Source organism: Pagrus major, chromosome 9 (genome assembly GCF_040436345.1).
Source record: "Pagrus major chromosome 9, Pma_NU_1.0".
NCBI classification, from domain to species: Eukaryota; Metazoa; Chordata; class Actinopteri; order Spariformes; family Sparidae; genus Pagrus; species Pagrus major.
In genome coordinates, this window is record NC_133223.1 from 2509762 (window position 1) to 2529320 (window position 19559).

The following is a 19559-nucleotide window of genomic DNA, read 5'->3' on the forward strand; positions in this document are numbered from 1 at the left end:
TGCTGAGTTTGACACTCAAAAGGCTGTTTTCCCATTCATTGCTGAAAGTATACATTTTCTCTTGTGGTCTTAAAATCAGATTTTAAGAGGGGAGTCTACGAGCATTATTTGTGTCTTCACAAATAGTTTGGAAGCCAGTCCTGGTCCAATTTTTTTAACATACACAAGTGGGATGTGGAAACTTTAAGCCTCCAGTGCACATACACTGATAACTGATTTTACAGTGAGCTATAGGAGACACGGCTCACACCGATTCCAGCTGACATTGGGTGAACGGTGGCACACACCCTGGACAAGTCACCAGTTCATCACAGGGCTGACAACAAATATCAAATTTACCTGTGTTCCTGGACATGTTGGTCTTAAAGTGAGGTGTGGTCAAGCACACTGATGACGCACTGCTATGTTGAGGCAGCAGAAAAAAACTGCACCATTGACCAACTAAAAGCTGATCTAAAGTCAAAGGCGCAGTGTGTTTCCTGCTACTTAAAGGGCACTCATTCAGGTGGTAAGATGTACCTACATAGGTAAAAAAAAGGTGCTGCTGGAGGATCGCTGCAGGTAATGTCATTAATATTGTAGCCGAGGGTTATGGATACTTACAGAAAATACAAAACAATGAGGTAACTTTTATTCTGCTCACATTTCAACTGTAGCGCATCACATACCGAACACTTCCGGACGCTTGTCCTTTCAAAATAAGATTACAGGGTATACCAGTACAAATTACTCAGATGCAGAAACATGCCAAGCGTAAACAACAGTCTGAATACCCATATTTATTATTTGTAAATAAAAATACCACACTGTTTCTAATTACACTGTTTATATTGTAAATATTACTACAGTGTTCATATTGTAAATATTATGTATATACAAGTCAATTCTATTTCTTATCTTCTTATTATATTGTTTATTTTTTCACTTTGTATTATTGTTTATTGTAATTACTGTCCTTTGGCTGCTGTGACAAAGAAATTTCCCCATTTGCGGGTCAAATAAAGGAATTCTGATTCTGATTCTGATTCTGAATGGCAGTATCACACAGCACAGTGCCCCAAAAGTATGCCCCACTATCCCAAATGTACACCAGAGGAAGCTGATATACCATAGCATCATGCATACACTGAAACAACATGACATTACAGTTGAAAACATGTCAGTCAGCATCATCACATATTTCTGTCAGTCAACGATACAAACAGACAACCATCAGTCAACAATGGGTGATAAAGACCTTGAAACCACCTGGCTGCCTCAGAGTCAGTCCAGAACACAACACAGTCTGTGGTGGTGGCCGACTGGTGGCTGTAACACGAGTCCCTTTGCCACCAGTGACCAGAGACTCTCCCCAGCTTCAGAGTCCCCATCTAGCAACCCATGTCCTGCAGTGAGGGAGCATGAAAAGGAGAAACTGGGAGGCTACTCAAAGGACCAGCAGGCATGATCAGTGTGCAAGGTTTCAGTCTATCTCAATGGGCAACCTAGTCCTAACCATGCAAAGGGCTGCCTATGCGATAGGTGAGTCCAGGTTCACCCTGAGAGTCCAACACAGGCAGGACCCTGTAGGTTCCCTTCCAGTAGGGGGGCAAGCTTCATACGTTCCTCCCTCGGATTGTGCAGCCACGCCAGATCCCCTTCAGCATACAGCTTGTGACGGACAGTGATAGTACAGTTTCTGTTTCTCATGGCCGTCAGGACCATGCTGCCTGGCACCACTGAAAGCAGTCTCCAGCCTCCCTGCCAGAGAGGCCACAAAGTTGTTAGAAAAAGAAAAGCCCAAGTGCACCATCCAAATGGCAGGAAAGCATTCACCGGGACGCAGGCTTACCAACCATAAGTGAGGTAGTAAGGGATGTAGTTGGTGCAGTCATCTCAGCCTCAAACTGCCTTCCCTGATCACTGTGAATCACTTCTGGGATGCCGTGAACCAGCACACAGTCTTCAAACAAACACTGTGCTACTGACTGTGCTGTCTGATTAGGAAGAGCATACAGATTTACAAACTTGGTGAAGTAGTCTTCTACTACCAACACAAATCTGTTCCCTTTAAAAGTCACTGGTAACTCAAGAATGTCCGTTGCCACTCTCTGAAATGACCGAGTTGCTTGGGACCCATAGGTGCTCAATGCCTTGGCACAGGGGGTTTAACATGGGAACTAACCATTGTCGAATATCTTTGTATAGAGGACTAGTAAGAGGTTTGCCTTGCCCGTTTTCCATACTCTGCAGATAAAAAATCAGGGATGAGTGAGCCTCCCCTATGAGGGACGACTTCACCGTCCGGCAGAGCAGTCTATCCACAACAAAGAGACATTTATATTCATTGCATAATTTTCTAAGCTGTCGGGGGAGGTAGCCTCTTATCTGCCTCAGAGGTGGTCGCGTTCCTCTACTTTTAATCCAATCCAGCACCACAGCAATATCTGGATTGGCCTGTTGCAGTTCTTTAATTCCAGTTCCATCATGTGAAAGTGCATGCATGAAAGACAAATCATCTGAGCCAACATCCCTATCCACACACTTCCCCTGGTGGAGAGATCAGGGATATAGGGGTTTACAGTGGGTGGCTGAGACAACAATGTACCAGTCCGGGGAGCACCTGACTCCCTGTCTGAGCCAATGGCATTTACTTGGGCAGTTGCAAGCTGTGAGTTGACATATACCATACCAGGCTCAGAATCCTGAGGTTGTGCATCATTGCTGAATGACCCAGTTGAAAGGGTCCAGTTTCAATATCCATCTTGCTCTTTTCCCCGTGGGGACCCTGTTTATAGACATGCCTCGGAGACACAGCAGAGGTTTGTGATTGGTTATGATAGTGAACGCAGCCCATCCAATCAATATCAGCTACATCTCTTTTCCTGACTGATTGGCTGGATCCTCTCTCCCGGGAGAGAAAACGCACACCTCGCTCCCTTGGCGTGTCATCATTAAAGGTGCCCATGGCAGGTTTAGGGCTCCGCCAGTTTTGGGAGTTTGCTCGGTTCTCATAGGGCACCTGGTAATCTTGTCTTTCCCTGGGACCTCGCTGTGCAGCCCACTCACGCCAGCCCTTGTCAGGTACACGTGTGAATCTGAATTAGTGTGGCATTTGTTTCAGCATTTTAAGTAACCCTCTGAAAAACCCCTTACACACATACACTGTAACTCTGGATTTATCCAGACCCTGCCAGCTCCTTAGTCCTAAATCTGGGTGAGCCACATGTATGAATAAAGCAGACAATTGTCCAGAGTAAATTCACAGCGAGAGAAATGGCATGACCATGATGTGTAATCCATCCAAAGTATTTCCCCACTCGATCTCTCGTGCTTCCATATGGCCCATTCACACTGCTTTGAGTTTCCTCATTAGTATGCATTATAGCAGCTGTGGCTCCGGACGTTGAGCGGTCGGCCACCAATCGAAAGGTCGGTGGTTAGATTCCAGGCCCTGGTGGCTCTTCCATCGGCGTATGCATGCGTATGAATGGTTATCGCTCCTGATGAGCAGGTGTCACCTTGCATGGTAGCCTCTGTCACCAGTGTATGAATGTGTGTGTGGAATGGGTGAATTGTGACTTATATTGTCAAGTGCTTTGAGTGGTCACCAAGACTATTAGGGCTCTATAAAAGTACAGTCCATTTACCATATGCAAATCACACTCTCCTTGCAACTCCATGCCAAAGCAGTGTTGTTTTCCTTCTGCCACCACTGAAGTTATTAATACAATGCTCAAAATAATTAAGGGAACACTGTAATCACACATCAGATCTTGATGAACGAATTATTCAATTATTTGAATTAAAAATCTTTACTAATGCATATTGTATAATGTGTCAACAACAAAATTACGTAACAGCGGTCAATGTAAACCAAAATCATCAACCCATTAAGGGCTGGATTCAAAATCACAACAAAAATCAAAGTAAAAAATTGAAATCACAAGCTGATCCAACAACTCATAATGTGACTCAGAATTGTGTATGGCCCCCACGTGCCTGTATGCACTCCCAGCAACTCTCATCTGTGAAGAGAACAGGGTGCCAATTCTGGTGTTCTTTTGCGAATGCCAATCGAGCTGCACGGTGCTGGGCTGTGAGCACAAATCTCACTAGAGGACGTCGGGCCTTCATGCCACCCTCATTGAATCTGTTTCTGACAGTTTAGTCAGAAACATGCACACCAGTAGCCTGCTGGAGGTCATTTTGTAGGGTTCTGGTAGTGTTCCTTCTGTTCCTCCTCGCACAAAGGAGCAGATACTGGCCCTGCTAGTGGGTTGATGCCCTTCTATGGCCCTGTCCAGCTCTTCTCGTGTACCCGCTGATCTCCTGGTATCTCCTCTATGATCTTGAGACTGTGCTGGGAGATACTGTGACGATTAAGTGTTCCCTTCATTTTTTTGAGCAGTGTATTACAGAATATTGACAGGTATCTCATTTCTTTGTGTCACACACCAGCTTTCCACTCACATTACCAAACTACATAATAGATGAGGAGGGTCCAGTTGCTCATCTAGTGAGTGCAGTGGGATAACTGGGTCACATAAGGAAAACAGTCAAGGAGAAAACCTGTGTAACTACCACGTCTGCTTCAAATAACAAGACTAAATTTTAGAAGTAATCAAAAGACTGTTATTAAACTGTGACACAAATCAAATATTTGTACATTTTTTAAAATATATTTTAATATATTTTTTAATAAAATATTTGTCAAAAATGGACTTTTCATGTTGGCATTTTCACACAAAATAGAGATTAAATCAAGGAGCACTCAAATTGTGAAAATCCATTACTGTGTCTTACCTGAAGTAAGGTAACAGCTCCACTACAACCCCATGCTCTGCTCTTCTGTAACACATCTCCCAACTCCCTCACTTTTACATTCAAGCCTTGGCCATCCCTTTGAGCTGCTTCCCTTCTTGTTGGCTGTTGCTAGGAGACCGCCAAGCCAGCTCCAGTTCCCTCTGTATGCAAACCCAGACGGTGCATCCACAGTTGACACAAATTGTCTTGGTCTTTAAGTTAGGTACTTTATGTATATACGGTACATACATGCTGTATGATGTCTACTATGTTAAGGTGTTCCTCTTCTGGCTAATTTACTTGGCCATCTGCATAAACATTGATTTCTGGGGTTGGTTAGTAATGCTGTCAAATAGCCATGTTTTTGTGATGAATTGGTGACTAGGGCTGAGGCTTACAATTATTATTATTATTATTGTTGTTATAATATTTACATTATCAGTAAATCTACAGGTTTTCTTTTCTTATTTTATCAATTTATCGCTGTCCACACAATGTCAGAAAATGGTGGTTTAAGTAAATTGTTTATTTTGACAGAGCAACCGTCCAAACTCAAAAATATTTACAATGATATTAAACACAGTTAAGCAGCAAATCCTCACATTGGAGCTGAAATATTATTGTGTGAAATATTTTCTCTTAATGATTTGTAATTGATATCTCAAATAGTTGTTGCAGCTCTTAACATTATCCAGGTTTCTACTCAACATATCTGTAATTTCAGTAACTGTACTCCAGCAGTTAAGAGTGAACCCACTTTGGGCCAATATTTCCTGGACCTGCTGGATTTATTACTCTGTTTACTTTCTCTTCACTTGTAATGGAATTGACAGTAACAAGAGTTATTTATCACAACAATACTAGTGTCAAGGCGCAGACAAGACCAGAAACCTAGTATCTTGATGTGTATCAGAAAAACTCTGTTCAGGGCTCTATGGCGTGACTATATTGGTCGGACAACCATCCAAAAAGTGCGACTAAACATTTTCATTGGTTGCACCAGTGCAAATATGCACGTTGTCACTTTTTGCTCAGTTGCAATGATGGGTCTGGAGCAACAATAATTATGTTGCAGGAACAACACAGCAATATCAGATAAACCTGTGTGGCACGTTTTAATGATAGTCCTGAAACAGGGTTCCTACAGCTTAATGCAAGTTAAATTTAACACTTTTTAAGACTTTTTAAATGCCACTTGAAATGAAATTTAAGACCAACGACACAATCAACACAAATGGAAGAATTTATTTGAACATAAAAACATGACTTTTTGGTCCAGTGAACAAAAGTTTCATTTTGAAAAACATAACACTTTCCAGCTATGGCATGGAGCTGCAGGCTTTCTTCAGTCCCTCCTCCACCTGTTGCAATTCTGCCATTTTTTCTTTGCACCGCTTCCTTAGCATGTTTGATTTGGAGATGAGCTGTGCCACCAGGGTGCCAGCCTTTCCCTCAGCTTGTGTGGCAAGCTGATCAGCATCATCCAGCAGAACCTTTGCCACCTCAGACAGAGATTTTTCCTTCTTCTTAAGTTCCTCGATGTGCTCTGCAGCTGCCCTTTGGTTCTGTCTTGCAATATCAGTCATTTTCTTTTGCTTTTCCTCATCTAGGTACGTCCTGTACCTTGACCTAGCTGATGCAAATGAGGACAGCAGCTCCTTGGTGATGGGGACCTTGAGAACACCCCCACAAATGGTGACATAGTCACAGATCAGTTGCTGGGTGACCATTGTTTCTTCTTGCATGTTGCAAGTTTCAACCTCTTTGTTTATTGAGAAGCCTCTCTCAACTGTTGCCTGGCCATGTGAGAGGAGAAGAAGCTTCTGACAAAACTCCCATAGCTCAGAGTAGCATTTGCTCTGGAAAGCTTGATGGAGGAAGACATCCACCCTTGTCTCAGTGGGTCGGTAGGAGTGGAAGGTGTCATTTCTAGCCTCAACAGATAAGAAATCACAGAACTGCTGTGTAATCACGTCACCTGCAAGAAACAATACAGAGGCACAGGCAAAATTCAGTGAAAAAATGCAAACACTTTATTTTACAGTCACACTAGGTACTAGATAAGAACAAGGCAAATTCATAGTAAATATATATGCTTTCTGGATACCTAACACTTCTTTAGATGCTATTTACATCACTCTTAGTTTCTTTTATATTTAGAGACAGACATCATAATGAATGCAGAAAGAAAACTTTAACTGCTCTATTCTCTCATACCGGCTGAGACACCTCCTGACAACTGCTTATCGTGCAGTAACCTCTGGACGAGAATCCTTAGCTTTCCCTGGCACCATTCTGGATCAGAGAACATCTTTCTAGGGTCCAAACAGGCCAGCTGCCTCACAGTGGGATATTTTAAGGGGCTCTTGTCTTGCACTTTCTGCAGGATTGATATCACCTTGATGCAGTCCCTCTTAAACTCTAGGACTGTGAGTTCTCCTATATTTTTCTGTCTTTGGAGTTCCTGACGGGGATAATGAGAGTGACCTATGTAACAACTAGTAAATCCATTTTCTGGATCCTGGTAATATTTTAAACAATAACCTAATACACTACCTTCAGGGTTGATTCTGCACCCAAGCCGATGTTCACTTCCTTAGGACGGACCCAATTCTTTTTGTCACCAACATCCAGTCTGGCTAATTGGAGTGGACTGATGTCCTGAAGGACCTCCCTCTTGATGAAATGCCTCAAAATACACTGTGAACAGAAAAGTTAAAAATATAACCCATATAATTACAACCATACTGACTGGACAATATGCCAAAACTGCTTTGCTTCTTTGCTTTCTTCTTTCAGATTTTGTCAACATGATATAATATAATTGTCATATCATATATATATATGTATAAAATCAGAAATAAACACAAAGTTCAGTCGTAGAATATAATTACCTTCATAAATTCTGCCAAATCGTTCACAAGGAATGGCATCATTGGCACGTCTGTCTGATATGTGCTCAGGAAGGCGCTGAAGGTCCTGATGACAGACATGTAGAAGTAAAGTTTTGCCATGATGTGCCGTTTCAAGGGTGTCAAAAGATGAGGTTCCTGGATTTGGTAGCCTCTTGGTCCTGACTGCATCCACGTACATGGTCACTGAAGGCCATACCTCTAAAGCCCTCTCCACAGCTGGTAAGTTCTCAAGCCACCGGTGGCCACAGAATGGCAGTGGAAATTGTGTGGTTTTGGTAAGAACTGCGAAGTCCTCCCTCCTTGCAGGTGTATTATGGAAGAGTGTGTGCATGGCCCTCAGAACTTTGTCCAGTTGCCACATGATAAAGCCGCCTTTGCAAGCATTATGTAAGGTGTTGTAGGAACACATGTCCATCGCCTCTGCATTACACTGAGGCCCTGTTTTTCTTGTCAACTCTGTTAATCTGGATGAAGCACCTCTACAGGAAGAGGGGCGCCATCTTATCTCCTGGCAGAGAGGACAGTGTTTTTCTTTGTTCATAAATACTTCAGATGAGGACACTCTTAATTAATTTACAACCCAAAGCCTTTGAATGAACTTTCTCTCCCTTCCAAACAGATAAATTCTTCCCACAGGTCATGTGGAGTCCTCTGCCAGTTCACCAGGAGGGACGAACGAACTGGTCATCAGAAGGTGTCAATACAGAGTCTTTACATGTGTAAATTAAGTAACACATCGAATGGCTCTCTTCCCCTTTGTTTTACTGTATTTCTTTTTACCTGTGTCTCTCTCCTCCTCTCTAACTTCTAATTCACACATGAGCTTGAGAGGACACTGGAAACCTTTTTACCATTTGTTATTGTGATACTCCCGTCTGTTATTTACGACACATCTGGTCTCACTATCTGTGGGGCATTCCACCCAAATGGTCTCTGTGTTCCTCCAGATTTCAGACCATTTCTGATTAACCATTAAGTCAGGATCTCATTCTCTTAATTCCAACGGATTAAGAGCCAGTAAGAGAAGTTCATAAAACTGATCTTTCTCTCGTTTCTCTGTGGTGAAATTTGACTGAAATCAAGTTTAATGTTTAAATGTGTCTTGTGTTTGGTGGAACCACAGTACCCTCCAGTGGTGAGTCTGGGTACAAAGGAATTAGACTGTCGGGAGATCTTTTGTTTAATAAGTTTTTCCTGATTACTAGTAAAAGTTTGTAACATGTTTCTTCATTTACAAGTATTAAGCTATAACTAGAAGAAATGCGTACAGGTGATCAATTCTATCAGTTCTACTGTATCTTTAAGTGTTTTCATGTTGATCCAGTGCTAATTTCTTTTAAATGTTCAGCAAATTTAATCAGGTCATATTATTTCATTGTTAGATAAAGTCCATTTATTTTGCCATGGTAAGGTCCTGAGAAAGGCGAAGCACGATCTCGAAACATTAAATCGATAGTTTAAATTTAATTAGGTTTCGTGAGTGTAGCGATATGGTCCACAGTGTGAACATCATCAGCCCGCCCCTTTGAGGCGTACTCAGGACTACAAAAACCAAGAGACAGCTCGCGCTCGCTCTTCTTGTAACTCTCTTCTCGTTAAAATTTTCGCTTCTTTTAACTTTTTCAATCTTTACCTTTTGTATTTTTGCGACACGCTCTTAGGCAGAAATCTCCGCACAATTGACCACGTGCGATTTTTACCTCAATCTCCTAATTTTGAGGAGGAGCACTGATTTTAAGTGCTTTCGTTTTTGTTAAGTATCATTATTTTACTCAGTAGAAGTTAATTTAACTCAATTCGTCTTATTTTGAGTAATAACTGAGGACTCGCCCGGCCAGCGTTATTCTCTAGTTATTTTCGTCAAGAAAGTTGAATTAGTTCGATCAAAAGTTCAGAGTCACCACTCCATGCAAGAAGAAGACTTTTATTACGACCAACAACGTTAATAAAGACGTGCAGTAATTGCCTGCATCAACAAACCGTGTTAACGGTTTGCAACGAGAGACTTTTTGCCAAGCCGAGACCGGCCTGCCTCCAACGCTCACAAGCGGTGCCATCCCGCTGGGCAGCGGACCGGGACCTTCCTGCTGAGTACTGGACGGACTGCGCTCTCCCTCCGACACCTGGACGAGAGAACCACCCACTGGGAGACCGGACGAGCTGCGACTTCCCTCGGCTCTTGGACCGGCACTGCAAGCCGCAGACGAGCCGCGACTCAACTCCTGCTCTTGGACCGGCACCGCAAGCCCGCGGTCAAACCATCAACTCCGGCGAAAGCTTCAAGGTGGTGGACGTCCCCGACTCTTCAGGCAAAGTAGGCTAAACACCCATGCACACTGCTGGAGTCACACGCATGTTTCCTGAGTTGGTGTCTTGTTACTTTTCATTCATAGTAATCTTTAATTAATAAGAAATCCGGTTAGGGTCTCGTTAGTGTCAAAATTACTCCCGTAATCTTTGAATGCTTCCCAGACTCGCGACTTTACCATCCGCTCATCTCCATACATTCATTACCATGATCATTTAGTCTCCACATTTTATGTTATCATTGTTTGCTTGAATCATCCATTCATTTATTCACCCTGATTTATTTAGTAAATAAACATATTTAACCGTACGTCGTTGTCTGTGCAGGTTTGTTTTAATGTGGAGAACCGATGGAAACTGTGTAGAAATCACTGCTTCATTTGTGAGATTGAATAAATTGATCTGAAATTGATTAGAATTGATACAAGTTAACCTTGTTTAGTCGAATTTGATTAATTACCTCCGGATTATTCAAATTGATAAAACATCGGAGGTGGTGCCCCATTAACGAGTGTTTTATTAATCGCCAGTGATTAATAAATTACATTTATTGGTAGTGTATCTCCTACAGTGTGGAGGCCACAGCTTCCTACCACAATCAGTTGAGCGCCGCCATACTGCTCTGCCTGTTCTTGCTGCAGTAGCTCCAGGAACTTCCAATTAACGTTTGGTCCATCCATGGAGATGGACAACAGCTTACGCCTATCCAGGTCCTTGGCACCTTGCTGAGAATAAACAATGATGAAGCATGCTGGATTAATCTAGTAAAGATTTAGCAAACTGTCATACAGCATATTATCTTTGTAATGGATGGAAGGCTGACACAGAAAAGGAATCAATAATAATATAAACGGACACCTTAACAAGTCAAAGCTGAAGAGTGTACAATATAAACTCGCCAGCCACTTCATTCAGAACACTTGTACAATATAATGTGATCCAATACAACAGCTCTGCCATAACTTCTACCTTTACAAATATAATAATGTTCAGTTTTGATTGACACTGTCAGACAGATATTCACTTAATCACTGATGTTATAATTTGCAGTGGTGTTGAACTGGACTGCATTATATTGAAAGTTTTGGTTGCCACATTTACATAAATGAGATGGGCAGAATGATGTTTCTAATTTTCTGCTTCCTTAATGATCTATGTGTGCCGCCTACTTACTTTGAAATGGCGTAGTAAATCCTGGGCTGTTCCATGTCCCATGAACTGCGATCCCGCATATCTGGACTGGACGTGATCTTCGCACCAATAGCGGACATGCAGATCCAGTTGTTTTGTTTTCGTGGTCTGGTTGAGGCTCTCATCAAACATTAAAACAAACGCGTCCTTGTTAGCATCCGCAACAAGCTGCTCTGAAATGTACGGGGCTATTCCAAACTTGCTGATGTAGGCCGTCTTGTCGGAACCGCATGCAAACGAGTGGGCAATATCAGAGTCCGGGAACATTGCATGGAATAAGTCTCCAATTCCCTCATTTGATTTGTATGATTGGTGTTTTGTCACGGTGTTCAGACACCAGAGGACCTCTGCTTTCTGCGTAGGCATGCACCCAAACATTGTCCGGAGGTTTGGTGCTGCTGTCCCAGTTGTTGATATCGGAGATGGGGGTGGAGGCACGGTAGAGACAGGCCAGCTGACAGTCTTGCCTGGGCCCGGGACTAGATAATCTTAGATGGGCCCCCCCGCGCCCAGATCTCTCCCTTCCCCTTGCTCTTCCTCTCTCTCTCTCTCTTCTCTCTCACCAGTAGCCTGACTCTGTCCCTCTGTCCCTCCCGCATCACTCTCTCTGTCACCTGACTGCAGCTGGATCTCCAAACTCAACTGTTTCTGTCAAAGATAACGTGTTGTGTCAGGCTTTTATACAAGCTAACGGACGTTAACATTAGAGCTGGCCTGTTAGGTTACGTTACAAGGCTGGTAAACGTTGGCTGCGCTGTTTCTTACCTTGCTCTACGTTGACTTTACTAGTTCCAGCTTCACCATCACCACCTTTTTTTAAATATTTGTTAAGAAAATCTCTAAGGCCTCTATTATCTTCTTCTTTCTTTCCTTTTCTGAGCACCGGACTTGTGCTGACTGGACATTTTGAGCATACTGAACTTCAAATCAAATGACAACATCAAATTTTGATCAGTGGCCAAACCATTTTTGTGTTGGGGGTGGGGGGGTTCTTGACCACTATTTCAAGGACAATTAGGAAGAAAACAAATAAAAAGCTTTTATGTAACTCAAATATTACATATTTTTTCCACAAATAGGCCTATTTTAATTTTTTTTTTTTAATTATTCCATAATTTAATGAGGGCCCAGTTCTGGCCCCCCCCCCCCCCCCTACCCTGGGCCCGGGACAACAGACCCGTTTGTCCCCCCCCCCCCATCGGCGGGCGTGGGTAGAGACAAGAGTAGAACAGAACTGGGAAATACCTGGCGTTGGTTGACAGCTTGATTTTGAGGCTTTGTGATTCGCGCTGTGCATGTGGGACTCCACTGCCTTGATTCCCATCGTGCCGAGTTTGAAACATTTCTTGCACAAAATACACCGTGCCTTGTATAAATTGCCTGGTACCGGTTTCAGCCATCCAGAAAAATCTTTGTTGGACAGCCAATTTTCATTAAATTTACACTTTCCCATGCAGTCCGACTGCTACCTGAACGACGTGCATCTGCTCTGAGAGTCACGGCCGCAAACACATCACTGTTTTGTTGGTTCCGCTCTCGTGATTGCGTGACGTTACTGCTATTCAGCAAATTATTTAAAAAAAAATAAATGTTACCTATTATTTTTAGATTTGAGACTAATTACAATCATGAAATCCTACTTACCATGTGTTAACATTTTTAAGACTTTTGAAAGATTGATTTAAGACATTTTAATGCCAATTAAGGCCTTATTTTTAGATTAATGAATTCAATGCTTTTTAAGACTTTTTAAGGATCCGCGGGAACCCTGTGAAATTCAGATACTAGTGTGCTGGTAAACGTACATGGGTGGGCTCCAGCCCTGCCAAATAGATCAATAATAAATTAACATGGCTTAATATTTGTGTGGTGAGCATGGTAACATGCTTACTAGTTCAAAGTTATTTCCAGTCCTTTACCACAGTGGTCCAGGTTCCATTAATACTTAACTTTATTAGTTTTTGCTGCGTTTCTTGTACTGGACAATGGAATGTTCTACTTTCAAGAATGGAAATCCCTCTTTGGTTAAACTTAAGTCCATATTAAAGCCATCTGTGATGAGGTCATAAATTGACATTACTTATTGCACAAGCCAAAAAGGAGAGGAACCACTGTTTAACATACTGGAGAACATCAATCAAGACTGTCCACCACTCAGGGTTGAGTTCATACAGTCAAAAGACAACAAAGAAAGACCACCAGGACAAATGTGATATTGCTAGGCAAAGAATTTATAAATTAATAAAAACATTCCCTTTGTAGTGTTCTTCTGACAGCTTTTTCACTTTGTATTTTTGTCCTTTTTTCTAATGATTTCAAAATATAGAAAAATATTTCTGACAACATTCATCACTGCATTATTTTTAGCATGATTTTCATTCTGTCTTGTTTCTGACCCATCACTTTTTACAGTATTTACACATTAAATCCACACCATCACTCAGCTTCAAATGTGGGACACCAGAGCAATGTGTTGCATAGATCACAGGGGAGAAATCACAAGTCAAAGCTTCAAAGACAAAGGAAAAGTGAGAAGATACTGTAAATCCTGTGACAGGAACCACAATTCAATACATGAAAAATCAATTTTAAATTTGGCACAAAGTGATTTCAGAAATCGGGTGTGACAAGATGCAAATTAAAAAGATAACTCTTGTAGTTATAATCAGTCAAAAAATATTAAATTTTTTTTAACCCACTTTATGTTGTGTTGGGCAATGCAACAGCCAATCAGAGCCCACCCTGAAATAAAAGGACGTGCCATGAGTCCAACTCAAATGAAAGTGACAGTTGAACACTTGCTGTTTGTGGTGTATTTGCGTGTAACCTTAAACATACATAATTCAGAAACTTAAAACAGAGCAGAATTTAGCCACAACTGTGAATTTGAATGATGTGAACTTTTAACTCAGACAGATTAATTGTATTTTTTAAGTAAATCTGTGTAAAACACAGACAGCAGAAATAAAAAAAAAGAAGCACAAATTCTTGAACATGACACATTTTCTGAAGCTTAGCCGTGGGTTTTACACTCCTCACCATCATCTTTGTCAGTTAACAACATCAGAAATTGAGTCAAAGCAGAACTTAGGTGAAAACCAGGTATCTCTGCCACCACAGCTGAGATGCCTGTTAATCAAGCCAACCCATTCACAAAGGCAGGGCCGGATACATGTTGAGGCGCAAACTCGTTATAGTAAATAGATTTGTTTAAATTTCTGGTTCTCTCCATCACTTTAAGATCTTTTCTTTTGCTGAGAGTTTCTGGTGACCATTAAAGGAACTGCAGTTAAACACATTTTTGCATTGACGTGCTGCATAGCCATGGTAACTGCTGTCAAAAACCAAAATCTCTTTTAAAAGTGTAAATTTAAAAAATGTATATCAGTATTGGTTTTTTTTGTATAAGGTTGTTCCCCTGTCGATGATTACTACTGGCATCTGAACAGTTGGGAACTCACTTTACTGCCATTCATTCTTGTGGAGTATAAAAAACAACTCCCATACAGCTCAGTAAATCATCAAATTAACCACACAGCCTTGATTATAGTTGTAAAACCTCCCATTGTAATTTTACTGTGTTTGAGTTGTGTTTTTCCATATCAGTGCTGCACTAAATTTATCTCAGGTTACAGTCTGGCATCCCCTGGCCAAAATCCCTGGTAGGAAATAATCCCTTATAAAAACATCCCATTACAACTTTATCTTATCTATGTCTTTGTATTAGTAAATCAGTATTAAGTACTTAGTATTAAAAATAAAAATATAAACAGTATGCTGTGAGAAATGACTGTGAGTAATGTAGGGACATTGGCTAAAATCAAAATCCTGAAAAAATGCTTCATTTAAATTTTGCAGCTCAAAGCTACTAAGCAGCCCATTTTTAAAAACAAATCTAAAAAACACACATTTCCCTGTCCAAAAAGCATCCGCAAACAACTATCACCTGGTTAAGGATAATTCAGGTTTATTACAGCTTAAGTCTTCATATGTTTTAGCTATCACTTCCATCAATGGTAATGCTGTAGCACCACTAACCTTGGTGAGTACACTTTTATAATGTTTTTCATCCATCATTTAACTTTTACTGTGACTGCATTACATTCTGCATTGGCACCGTTTTTTGGGGGGGATATTTCAAAGCACTTCCAACATTTAAAAAGTGCTACATATATAAAGTCTATTACTGTGTTCAGATTGTGTTCCATGAAGCCGTCTGTGATTACTTTAACAGAGATAGTGGGACTTTTATGTACTGTTAGAAAGAGATTGTCTTTGGTGTCCATGTATCACAAAAACACAGATAACTGAAACTGTTAAGTTACAATGTGACTGACCAACTGACCAAGTAAGTGGCAGTACTGAGAAGCTGAGCATTTACCATCATACTCAGTATACCACCCATCTTTAACACAACTGTTTGTAAAAATAGTTTAGTTACAAAAACACAATTTTGAGTGTAAAAGTAGAAGAATGACACCCTCTGGCCTTTTTTTCCTGTGCAAGGGAAACCTTAATCTTGTTCTTAACACACAGACATACAGCAGACTAGGTGAACAGATGGATGGACGGATGGCAGTGGGTATAATACAGAAGTGACTTCTCTACCAATTGGCTGAGAGGAAACATTCAGTGTGAAACGTGTTCCTGTTACCATTACTGATCTCTGCAGGCACTGGGATGACTCACTTACCGCTAAAACCTAAATTAAGCTTAGCACTAATGCACAAACCAAAGAAAACTTACTCTACACTGCTTAGTTTTTATTTTTCTACAAACTTGGCCTTAAGTGGCATGCAGAAACTCTTACCTAATGGTACTATAAAAACATACTGTGGGGTGTTACGAAATGTGTCTAGAAAATCCATAGGAAAGTGATTTACAGCTGTAATGAAGCACTGCATTTACAAACTACTGTATTAACAACTTGAGAACGATGGAACAGGTGTGAAAACATGATGTGGTCTTCAACTTCAAAAGATAAGACTTGGATGGCAGGAGCTTTGAGCAGTTTATCTACTGCTAAAAGTTGGAAGAGAAAGGCTAGTATGTGCAGGAAACCAATGGATTTCTCAAAAAGATGGGTCAAATTAGATGGATTTTAAAAAAAATGAATTGCAGTCATACAGGTAATGCTTCATTTACATACAGGTCCTTATAGGGACAAATCACTTAGAATGTCAAAAATATATATATATTTTTATAGCCATTTACTGCCATCTAGATTTTTTTGACGAGAGTTATTACTGTAGAGATGTATGCTTTCTCTCTAAGATAATGGAAATAGATGGCACTCAACTTGTGGTGCACAAGAAAAGTACATTTGAAAAACTCAACAGCAATGTCTTTTTCCCGAAGTCATGATCTGGTAACTCAAGATAATCCACATACCATGTTGTAAACAGTTTCATGTTGGACCTTTTTTCTTTCTACCAAACTACCAACCATATTACCACCATGCAGGATGAAGCCTGTATCTACTCATGGATGAGAGGCTAGCTAATTAAGCTAACTCAGGGCACACTCAGACACCCTGCATTTTACAGGTAGCAAAACGCTAGGCTGCATTTTTTTTGGTACAATGACTTAAAAAAAAAAAAATCATTATTGTTGCTAGGCAATCACAGAATTACCTGTCTTTACCCTAACCGTGATTTTGCTGTAAAGTAAACTGCCAGATCTGCACCATTTATTTTGGCTGGCTAGAAGTAGTTCACTTCTTCTCATGAATATAATGAAACTAGATGGCACTTGGCTGTGCAAAAAATAAATGAATACATTTGAAACACTAATACAGCAATGTCTCTTTCCAGAAAGCATGACCTGATTACTCAAGATAATCCAAAAACCTTGTTGTCAGCGGTTACGAGAAGAGATGGCTTACGACTCTTCACTGGAACAAGAAAAAAACATGAAGTTTACAAGTCATCACAGTGATGACAAGAACATGTGACCTGAAATGAAATGAAAAGCCGACTAGGTTTTGTTGTGTTTTATTACTTTTGGTTGATATGGTAACACATATTTTATGTTCATAAAATGTGTTTTATGTTTTAGGTCAAATACATCGGATTACATTAAAGCTGGAGTGTGTAAGTTATTTCTGGCGTCATTTGGTCAAAAATCAATAATAACCTTTCAGCATATTGTAATTCACAGTGTTATGTTTGTGGTCACAATTGACAAGTAATGTTGTGAGTTGATTAGCTTTATGCTAACCGTAGCCAAAGGCTCACGACAGCTACAAGCAAGTCAGAGCCAAAGTCAACGTCAAATGTATTGTCAGTAGCGTTATATATACACGACATACAGAGGACGTGTGCCGTGTAAATATGGATGTGACAGTCATTATTTATTTTCAGGTTGCGGTGAAAAGAAAGAAGCGTCTGAATAAAGTGGTTGTCTCCGATAGTCCGTGCATGTGGGGGTAATTGTTTACTTTAGCGTTATATGTATATCACTTCCTTCTTGGTAGATAGTTAACACCCTGAGGAAAAAAACATATGCAAGAATGCTGGCTCCAAGGATGAGGGTGTCCCCAAGTAGTATGCTAGTCACAGGGAAACAGATATCCGAGTGGAAGTCACAGGAGGCACCTACCAGCTGGTCCAAAAGCTTCACCTGGATGATGGTAGGTTCAAGGCTATTAATATTAGTTTGACAGCTGGACAATGATGTCAGGCGTTTTTCTTCACTTGAATTGAAGTTTTCGAGCACTCCTGCTAAAATGCAAGGCACTCTGGACGTCTGAAATGCGAGGCATGCAAAACACTTATTGCATTCTCTCTGTTCGAGCCCTTAGCTAGCTAACATTACAGCTCAGCTGAGGAAAAAGCCATTAATGATTACATCCCGTGCTGTCACGAGCACAAGCCTCTAGACTATGAGTAGATGCACACTTCTTTGGCGCGGTGATACAGTTGGTGGGTGTAGTTCAGTAGAAGGAAAATAATTCCTACATGAAACCGCTGACAACAAGGTTTTTGGATTATCTTGAGTAATCAGGTCATGCTTTCTGGAAAGAGACATTGCTGTTTAAGTGTTTCAAATGTATTCATTTATTTTTTGCACAGCCAAGTGCCATCTAGTTTCATTATATTCACGAGAAGGCAGATATTTCTACAGCTGATATCTCCAAAACTCAGCAACTCACATCAAAACAATCTAGATGATAAATAGCTCTACAGGTAAGAGGAAAAAATATGTATTTTTCCTTTTGGGGAGAAATGTACCTTTAGAAAACTAACAACCAACACGCAACAATTTAAAAGCGCAAAAACTGCTCAACATTGAGGAAAAGAGAAACAAATTTTGTCTTGGCAAAAGCTTTTAACACTGTGTGGTTGCGACTTCATTCAACCTCAGACACTAAGAAATAAATTAAATGCCGATCACAACACTGGCACCAACTGCTCCATATCCTCAGACACACACACATTTATACTTGGTACCTGACAATGAAATGAAGAGATTATAGCTATCATGGCTAATAAAAAAAGAAATGGGTGTTAGTGTTAAAAAAATAGCAGCATATTAAGTTCCAAGTTGAACAGTTCGACCTGTTTCTCACCGAAGAGGCAGAACACTGAAGCTGACACAAATATGGAAAAAGTAAAATGGAGTTTGCTTCTTACAAGCTTCATCTTTACCTCACAGCTCACAAAGATTTTTTGTAAAGAAAATGAATGCCTCACAGGATCTTTTTCAACTGTCAGTTCAAAATAAATGAAAATCGAGATGACGCTCCCTTGAAATAAAATTCTTTCCCTTCTCGCCTTTTTCTGTCAGACCTTCAGGTCTTTTAAAAAGATTCAATGACAAACAAAAGGTATAAATTGTAAAGCAGTGCTGCCTTTTCAATCCCACAGCATCTTTTATGGCAACAGGCTAATGGCTTACTGACACCCTTAAGAACTGGTATCACCTGGCATCATTTACTGAATTTACTTGACGGCAGACACACCTGCCGCTCCCGCATCTTGCTGATATGTCTAGGAAATGGTGCAAATGCAAAAGACAAACACTTTTCAAACAAAAGATTTAAAAATCTCATTAATAGTTCAAAGTTTTCCATTATATTTGTGGCGGTCGTGCTGATTTACAGGAGTGACAGTGGCACTCACCACCATGACGTGTTTGCAGCAGTGCAGACTCTTAAAATTAAAAGATGTTGACTCGGAACACCTGCTGTTTTTCAGTGAGCTTTCATTATTGGCCAGTCCTTGATAAAGGAACAAAAAGCTCTGCAATGAGAGCAATGATGCGCTCATCATACAGAGTTGGCCAAAGCTGATTGGATTACTTGAGTGGTTGATTGACGAGCCTACACCTTCACTTTCCTACCAAGCAATATTTGGTGTT

At 40.7% G+C, this 19559-nt stretch overlaps 1 long non-coding RNA gene across 1 annotated transcript; it reads right to left on the reverse strand.

Moving 5' to 3' along the window:
* Positions 1–6010: 6010 nt before the first annotated feature.
* LOC141002676 (uncharacterized) lies at positions 6011–9244 on the reverse strand. The gene is made up of 2 exons (XR_012179641.1): positions 7342–9244; positions 6011–6763 (listed from the first exon to the last, which is right to left on the reverse strand). It is a non-coding gene; the product is annotated as an uncharacterized lncRNA (long non-coding RNA).
* Between the last annotated feature and the right edge of the window lie 10315 nt (positions 9245–19559).